The sequence below is a fragment of the Miscanthus floridulus genome, chromosome 11 (genome assembly GCF_019320115.1).
Source record: "Miscanthus floridulus cultivar M001 chromosome 11, ASM1932011v1, whole genome shotgun sequence".
Lineage (NCBI taxonomy): Eukaryota > Viridiplantae > Streptophyta > Magnoliopsida > Poales > Poaceae > Miscanthus > Miscanthus floridulus.
Window position 1 is genome coordinate 92,345,657 of NC_089590.1, and position 7,312 is coordinate 92,352,968.

Consider the following 7,312-nt stretch of genomic DNA (forward strand, 5'->3'; position numbering starts at 1 on the left):
GTTCGCCTAAATATCTGACAACTAGCTTGAAGCTTGTTCCTGTTGCCTAATTGCCTTGGCTTAGCCCTTGGCGTCCTGCTGTTTCTTGGCTCTGGGTGTGACAGCACGTGTGCATGCAGTGTAGCACAGGCGGTCAGGACTAAGGACTTAGAGCGTAGCAGCAGGAAGTAGCCAAGGTGAGCAGTTTAGCTTATTCACCTTTACTAATCATGTGAGATTTATTATTTGTTTACTTATTCCTTTTAGTTTTGTATCTTGGTTACCATACGTGGAGAAATTTTACGGTGCTTGGGAATAATAAGAGCCTTTCGTTCATCTAGATCTAATGGTTAAAAATGTAAAGGAACTTAACGAGAGGAACTTAAGTTGTGGACCGGAACTTAAATTTAGTGAGTTAGGAACTGATTTCTATATTTATCGAAAGGGTATAATGGTATTTTGATCGGTAGAACATATCACACCAAGTTAATCAGCGGTGGCGGTGCCGGCCCAATCGATCCTGTCGTCGCTGGGAAGGAGCAAACCTCGTGCCTCCTGCGCTGCCCCCATCCTCTAGCGGAACCGACTATTGGACCACCTGTAGGAATGAAGGCGACTCTCCAGCGTACCCCGGAGAAGAGCAGGGCGCAGGCACAGGAGCGTACGCCGGAGGTCGAAGAAGAACATAACAGTCTTTTGAGGCAATGATAAACAATCTGTATTTGTGAATAAACAGAAAATTCAACTGAACAAACATGTAATGCTAAATCTCACTTTGGAAAAGGAAGGCTATGTATTAACAATCTGCCCCCGATATCATAGATTTTGCTATTCTGCTTAGAGAATCAGAATTCATAACTGTTGTATTGACTTCACTGATTTTTTACACTGCCTGTGTTGAACATCTCTAGAATGCAAAATCACACTACTTGATCCGCAATGCAATTATCATCAGCTGTCACCTCCAATAATTTGTTCTACACTTCTACTTGGATGAGGATGGGAATCTCATTGCCAGTGAGCCCTTGGGAGAGCAGGCGAGCGACCCCTGCTAAGCTCGGATCGAGTCGTCGATCCCCGGCAGCGGCCGGCGGCAGGACCTTTCAGGCGGGCGCCATCCAGCCTCTTGAGATGGTTGGCATGGCAGCGAGCCCGGACAGGCAGCTGCCGCGGTGCGACCCATGCAGGCGGGCGCCGGGCAGCGTCGATCCCTTGCAGCTCGCTGACAAAGCCGCAAACCCTTGCAGGCGAGCGATGGTGAGCCACTGAGCCTGGGCAAGACAGACGCCGGCACCAGTGCGGTGCGCCTCGTGCAGGCTAGCGGCAAGCCGCCGAACTGTCTCTGGCACTGATGCATGTGTGCGTTCCGTATACTAGTGAAATGACTAAACTATCCTTAATTATATTTAATTAATTAATTTTACATATGGAAAAAAATTTCATAAAAGGAACTACTGGTTCCTCCCAAGCCTCATACGTGATATGTAATCTCAGCTTAAGTTCCCGACTACCGTCTATTTCCATAGATTTTCCGATCATATTTACCTGTTTTCATATTACCGTTTATCGCCCTACCGTTTCTTGCTCCTGTCTGTCTGGCTCTGGCTCCCGTTTCCGTAAAAAAAAATTATAGAAACAGAAACGGTAGATGTATTTTCCATTTATTTCCGTCCGTTTTCATCCTTAACTATTGAGCATAGTTGAAAACAAGTACTGTAGCACTAGAATGGCTTCTGCTTTTACGGGTTAAAATGAACTGCAGAGATACTCTGGCTCCTAGAGTATTGCTATAGTTGAGAAGACGAGCCCCTCCACCCCCTAACCTGGGGAAGCCGCAACAAACTGGACCTAAGCTTGTTGCTTCCACGCATTCCATCTTGACAGTTACAATATTTGTATCTTATTTGCTTGGTTAGTGCCAGAGTGTGATGTAATGTGGTACGGATGTTGGAGGGGGAGATGGCCATCGTCCCGCCCGTGAACCCCTTTCACTACATCATGGAAAGCAGCAGTGGTTCAACTAGCTTGGGGCTGTGGAGCGGCACATACCAGACCAGCAGAGACACCACTGGCAGAGATAGTGATGAGTTGTCTATTCTTGCTGCCAAGTCAACCAGACTCGTGATTAAAGATGTCGAGCAGGCTCATGCGCCGGTTTTGATGGAATTACTTGTTTTATGCCTTTATTTTCCAAACTGAGTTCCAGTTGAAGGTGGCGTAATCCTGAAAAGAGCACTTCTTATGCGCTCTTGGGTCTTGCCCATGTCGGTTTCCGATCCTTGTGCTGTGCAGAAAATTTCATCCGACTGGTTTGAGAGCGTACTTCGAAGACAGCAGACCATAGCTTGACGAATTGAGTGATCTCCTCTCTGTGGACTGGTAGTCATTCACCGCATGCGTTGCCTTCCATCCAGCTTGTGAGAATTCCCGGTTTTCCCTCCACGCTAGGTTGAAACATGCGGAGTGCAATTTCGTTTGGTGATCTCCCTTTCAGCCATCTGTCATGCTAGAAGGAGATTTTGTTGCCTTTTGCTGTTTCCTACCTTGATCGAGGTGCAAGTTCAGAACAGATTTTGGTCACTGTCCGCATGCCTTTCACTCAATCCATGTTAAGTCACTGATGACGATGTACACAGTACACATGTTTATTTCCAAGTGTTGTTATTATAAGTAAGTATGGTGTGATTTTCTGAAGAATGCTGTCAACTCTGCTTCAGTCATAAGGGAGAATGAGATTCAGTCGAGTAAGATGTGCATTGTTTGACCTCTCTACTGAACTGTTATATTTTTGTTGGCTGGGCTCCAGTGATTCATGCGGATGCATATGAAGATAAATGGTAAACTCAGAATTGTGTGATGGTGTGTACATGCATCTAGTATGGGCGCCCATCTAGTATCTTGTAATGTAAAGAATGAAAAAAAAACCCAGTTATTTTGGAGGATTATCAGAACTTTATTAAATTAAAATTTGTTTTTTCCCCTTCTCATAATAGGTAGCTAGCTCAGCAGGTACATGTTCTGATTTCAAACATGAGAAAAGAAACAGGGCATAGCAAAATCCAAAATTCAGTAGAGGCAATCTTGACTTTGTTTGTCACAAAAGAAATTCAGGGGTGGCAATGTTGATTTTGTCAAATTCGACGCCCTCTGCCAAACAAAGTCACATAAGACTGCCCGCCCTGCGCTGCTTCTCTATAGAAGCTGTATGCCTATATAGATGTGTTGCAGCTCCTTCTCCCATCACACAAACATTCCATCGCCTCCAAAAGCAGCATCAGCTACTACGAACGTTTCTTGCTCACACATCTAGTTCTGCACAACAAATATCTAGTGAACGACCATGGCGTCTGTAGAGAGACAGAGAGATAGGGAAACACCTCACAGCCTCTTAGGGGGTGGCCTTTCATATATATATAGCCCAATAGGCTAGGGGTACAGCATGTCTAAATACAATGTATATAGGACTAGACTATACATGTCTAGTACCCGTCCACAGTCGCAGCGAGAGGATATCGGACGCAAAGACTGGACCTAAAGTCAGTCTACGCCATCCAGAGCCACCGTGCCGGTGCTGAGGTCGTCACCGGACGCCATCAGCAGGAAGAGTCAATCGAGCTGCTGGAGGAGCTCGGCCTCCCCAAGGGCTTCCAGCCCCTCGAGGACATTCAGGAGTTGGGGTACAACCGCCAGACAGGGTTCATGTGGCTGGTGCAGGGGAATAAGAAGGTGGAACACACCTTCAAGAAGATCAAGCAGACCGTGTCGTACGCCGCTGAGGTGACGGCATTCGCTGAGAAGGACAAGCTGAGGAAGATCACCGGCATGAAGACAAAGGAGCTGATGCTCTTGCTCAGCGTCATCGAGGTGTATGTCCCTGAGGCCTCGCCGGAGAAGGTTACCTTTAAGACTGGCACTGGCCTATCCGACACCTTCGATGCCACTGCCTTTGCGCTGGAGAGTAATTAGCAGTCACAAAAATGGTTGGCTTCAAAAGATGTGCGTAATCTATCTTTTGTATTTGTAAACTTCCATATATCTTGTGATGACCTTGTACCTCGGAGTATTCGTCTCATGGGCCATGCCTATTGCAAACATTTCTATGTATTTTCTTGTTTATCAGATATATTTTTTAAAATATCTCACTTCAAAACATTAAAAATAAATGCCCTCACAGTCATAGATGAGTTGTCTTTATATTGGATCAGATGGCTTTGTATTTCAATGTTTTTTTAGCACGGCATGATCTCTATGAGCAAGTGCAGATAACTTTAAGGAGCCTGTGGCGTGTAAATTGTAAAGTCGGCACATTGTGCTCAGCACCTGCTTACATTATTTGTCTTATTTGCTTGGTTAGTGCAGGAGTGTGATGCTTAGTTGTTTTTCTAAAAAGAAAAAGAAGAAGAAGAAATGATGCTCAATTGCTGACAATAGAAATCTTATCTAATGCATTGGTTACTTGCAATGTTTCAGTTGCTTGATCAATCTGTTTGGTTACCACTTACCTGAATGTCATGTATGCAGTGTTGGAATGATCTCCCAGCCAATAAGCCCAACGGCCTATTGGGCCTTGGTCACGCGCCCTGATCGGGGGCGCTCAACCCTACATGGTTGGTGGGCCCTCGTCGCACTGCGCTATATAAAGTGGTGGGGGCCGGCGGCTCATTGTACGAGGTTCACCATGAGCCACTCCGCCCCACCAACAAACCCTAAGTCCGATCTGGTAAGGGTGCGCAGCCAGCGACGGGAAGACGCCACCATCATCACCATCGGCCTGACTGCACCGCTACTGCATCGCCGGACTTCACCAACTCTTCTCCGACCATCGCTGCCCGTGCGCAGAACGTCACTGACCGAACGAGATGGCCGGATCCTCCTCGACGGTGCCCTCCGATGGTCTGTACACTCCCATCCACTCTCCTCTCTCTATCACTCTGTAGTACAGTTCATTAAGTTTTCTACTTGTTCATCCTAAATACAAAGAACCACCCGACTAGATGCTACTCTAGGTGATCTCTGGATTTAACATTGGTATCAGACGCCTGTCTAGTTCGTAGATCTAGATCGAGGACAGGAAAAGAAAAGAGAAAGTTTTGACCGATCCGGATCTAGATCGGGGAAAGAAAAAGAAACAAATCGAACCCTAACCCTAGCAGTTCGCCAGCCTAGGGTGTAGATCTAGGGTTTTCCAAATCAAAAGCAAAGGAAAAACGAATGAAAAGAGTATTCGATCCGGATACAATAGAACCCAATCCCTAACCCTTACCCTAATCGGGAAATCGGATGAAATCCGAGCACAAGAACCAAAGAAACCGAAAGGGGAAGACGGGAAAGGGGTGGCTTACCTCGCCGTCGTGCACGACGGCACGCGGGGAAAAGAAAGAGCCGAACTTCGGGGGCACTGCTCGCCGGGATCCGACCACAGGGGCGTCGCGGCCAGGCCGCTCGACGGCGGCGTGCTCATCCGCTGGGGAACGTGCACGCCGGCGAGGGGGCCGGCGACGGCGCCGGGGCTGGCTGCTCCACTGATTCGCCCGCTCGCTCGCTCGGTGCGTTGTTGCGCTGAGGAGAGTGAGAAGAGAGAGCAGAGTGAGGCGAAGAGAGAGAGAGGGCCAGGCCGAATGAGTTAGGGTTTCGGCTCGGAGACGCGCGGCGTCGGGTTTTATTCCGAGCGAAACGCGCGCGTGACCGTCCGATGATGGATCAACGGCCGAGAGAGAGGGCCACATCCTGACCTAGGCGGGAGCGTGCGGGGCGCGGAGCTTTGCCGGCCCAGGCCCAGGTTGCGGCCTGGGTGCGGCCTGCGCGCGCGCGAAGAGATGGGCCAAGCCGTTTCTGCGGTTTTGGGCTGAAACAGAAAAGTTTGAGTCCAGTTTCGCATTTTTTTTTCCAGAAAATTGAAAAATAGAAATTGGCTCAAAAGAAAATAGAAAAAGTATTTTTCCCTGTGGGTAAAATTCATCAAATTGAAAGTTTTCCGCTGCGTATTTAAAGATGTAATTTTCATTATTAAATTCGAAACCTACGGGAGAATTTAATTTTGAAAATGGATTATAATATTGTTATTATTCTGACCAACGTTGATTAATGGCAACATTATAATGTTTTGTCTTGCATTAATTCTATTTCTGCCCAACGGTGATGTAGAATTAGTGTAGAGAACAATTGTATGTTTTAATTTTAACCAACGTTGGAAATAAGGCATGCAATTGTTATTGTTATTATTTATGTTCTCACACTATTTGAATTGTGTTTTCAGGAGGATACTCCTTGATGGCTTATATCAAAGATATCCCAACTCTCAAAGGGGATAACTACATTGAATGAAAGAAAAAGATCGACTTGATCTTCATTTTGGCTGAGGTTGACTGGGTAGTCACCACACCGTGTCCCAAAGAACCTGAGGCACCGGTGAGGGAGACTGATGAGACTGATGCTGCATGGCAGAACAGAGAGCGGAACTTTGCTCCCGTAAAGATGTCTTTTGACCTCAAACATAGAAAGTGGGTCACAGCCAATAAGAAATGTTTGGCTGTGATAAAGAATACAATTGAGCCTGCAATAGTGGGCTCAATTCCAGACTATAACACGGTCACAGAGTACCTAGAAAGAATAAAGAGTCAGTTCCCTGGCTCTTCAAAGACATATACAACCCAACTGATTAAGCAGCTGGTGACAGAAAGGTACTCTGGTGGCGGCAGTGGCATTAGAGAGCACATACTGAGAATGAGCAATTTGGCATCTAAGCTCAAACCAATGAATTTGGCACTCAAGGATGAGTTTCTTATTCATTTGATTTTTGCTTCTTTGCCTAAAGAATTTGACACTTTTGTTATTAATTACAACATACAGCCTGAAAAATGGGATCTAGAAAAGCTCATAGCCATGTGTGTGTAGGAGGAGGAAAGAATAAAAGTTTCACAGGGTGGTACTATCAACTACCTAAAAGATAATAAGAAAAAGAACTATAATAACAGCTCTTCCTCTAAGTCACCTGGAAAGGGTCCCATGCAACAGTCTCAGAACAAGCAATTCCTAGTAGATAAAGATCAATGTCTCCACTGCAAGAAGATGAGGACATTACAAAAAAGATTGTCCCGATTTCCTAAAGTTGATTATGAAAAAGAAAGGTGAGAACATTATTACGTTTGTAAATGAATCCTTGTATGTCAAGTTTTCAAAATCTACTTGGTGGATTGATTCAGGTGTAACTATTCATGTTGCTAATTCTTTACAGGGATTCCGTTCGATGAGAACTTTGCAAAGAAGTGAAAGTTTCATTAAAGTCGCAAATGGAGTACAAGCAGATGTTGAGGCCGTTGGTGATCTTCTGCTA

The 7,312-nt window shown here is 45.9% G+C and overlaps 1 pseudogene; it reads left to right on the forward strand.

The window, feature by feature from the left end:
* The first annotated feature begins 4,838 nt into the window (after positions 1–4,838).
* LOC136492456 (uncharacterized) lies at positions 4,839–7,110 on the forward strand (annotated as a pseudogene).
* Positions 7,111–7,312: the final 202 nt, after the last annotated feature.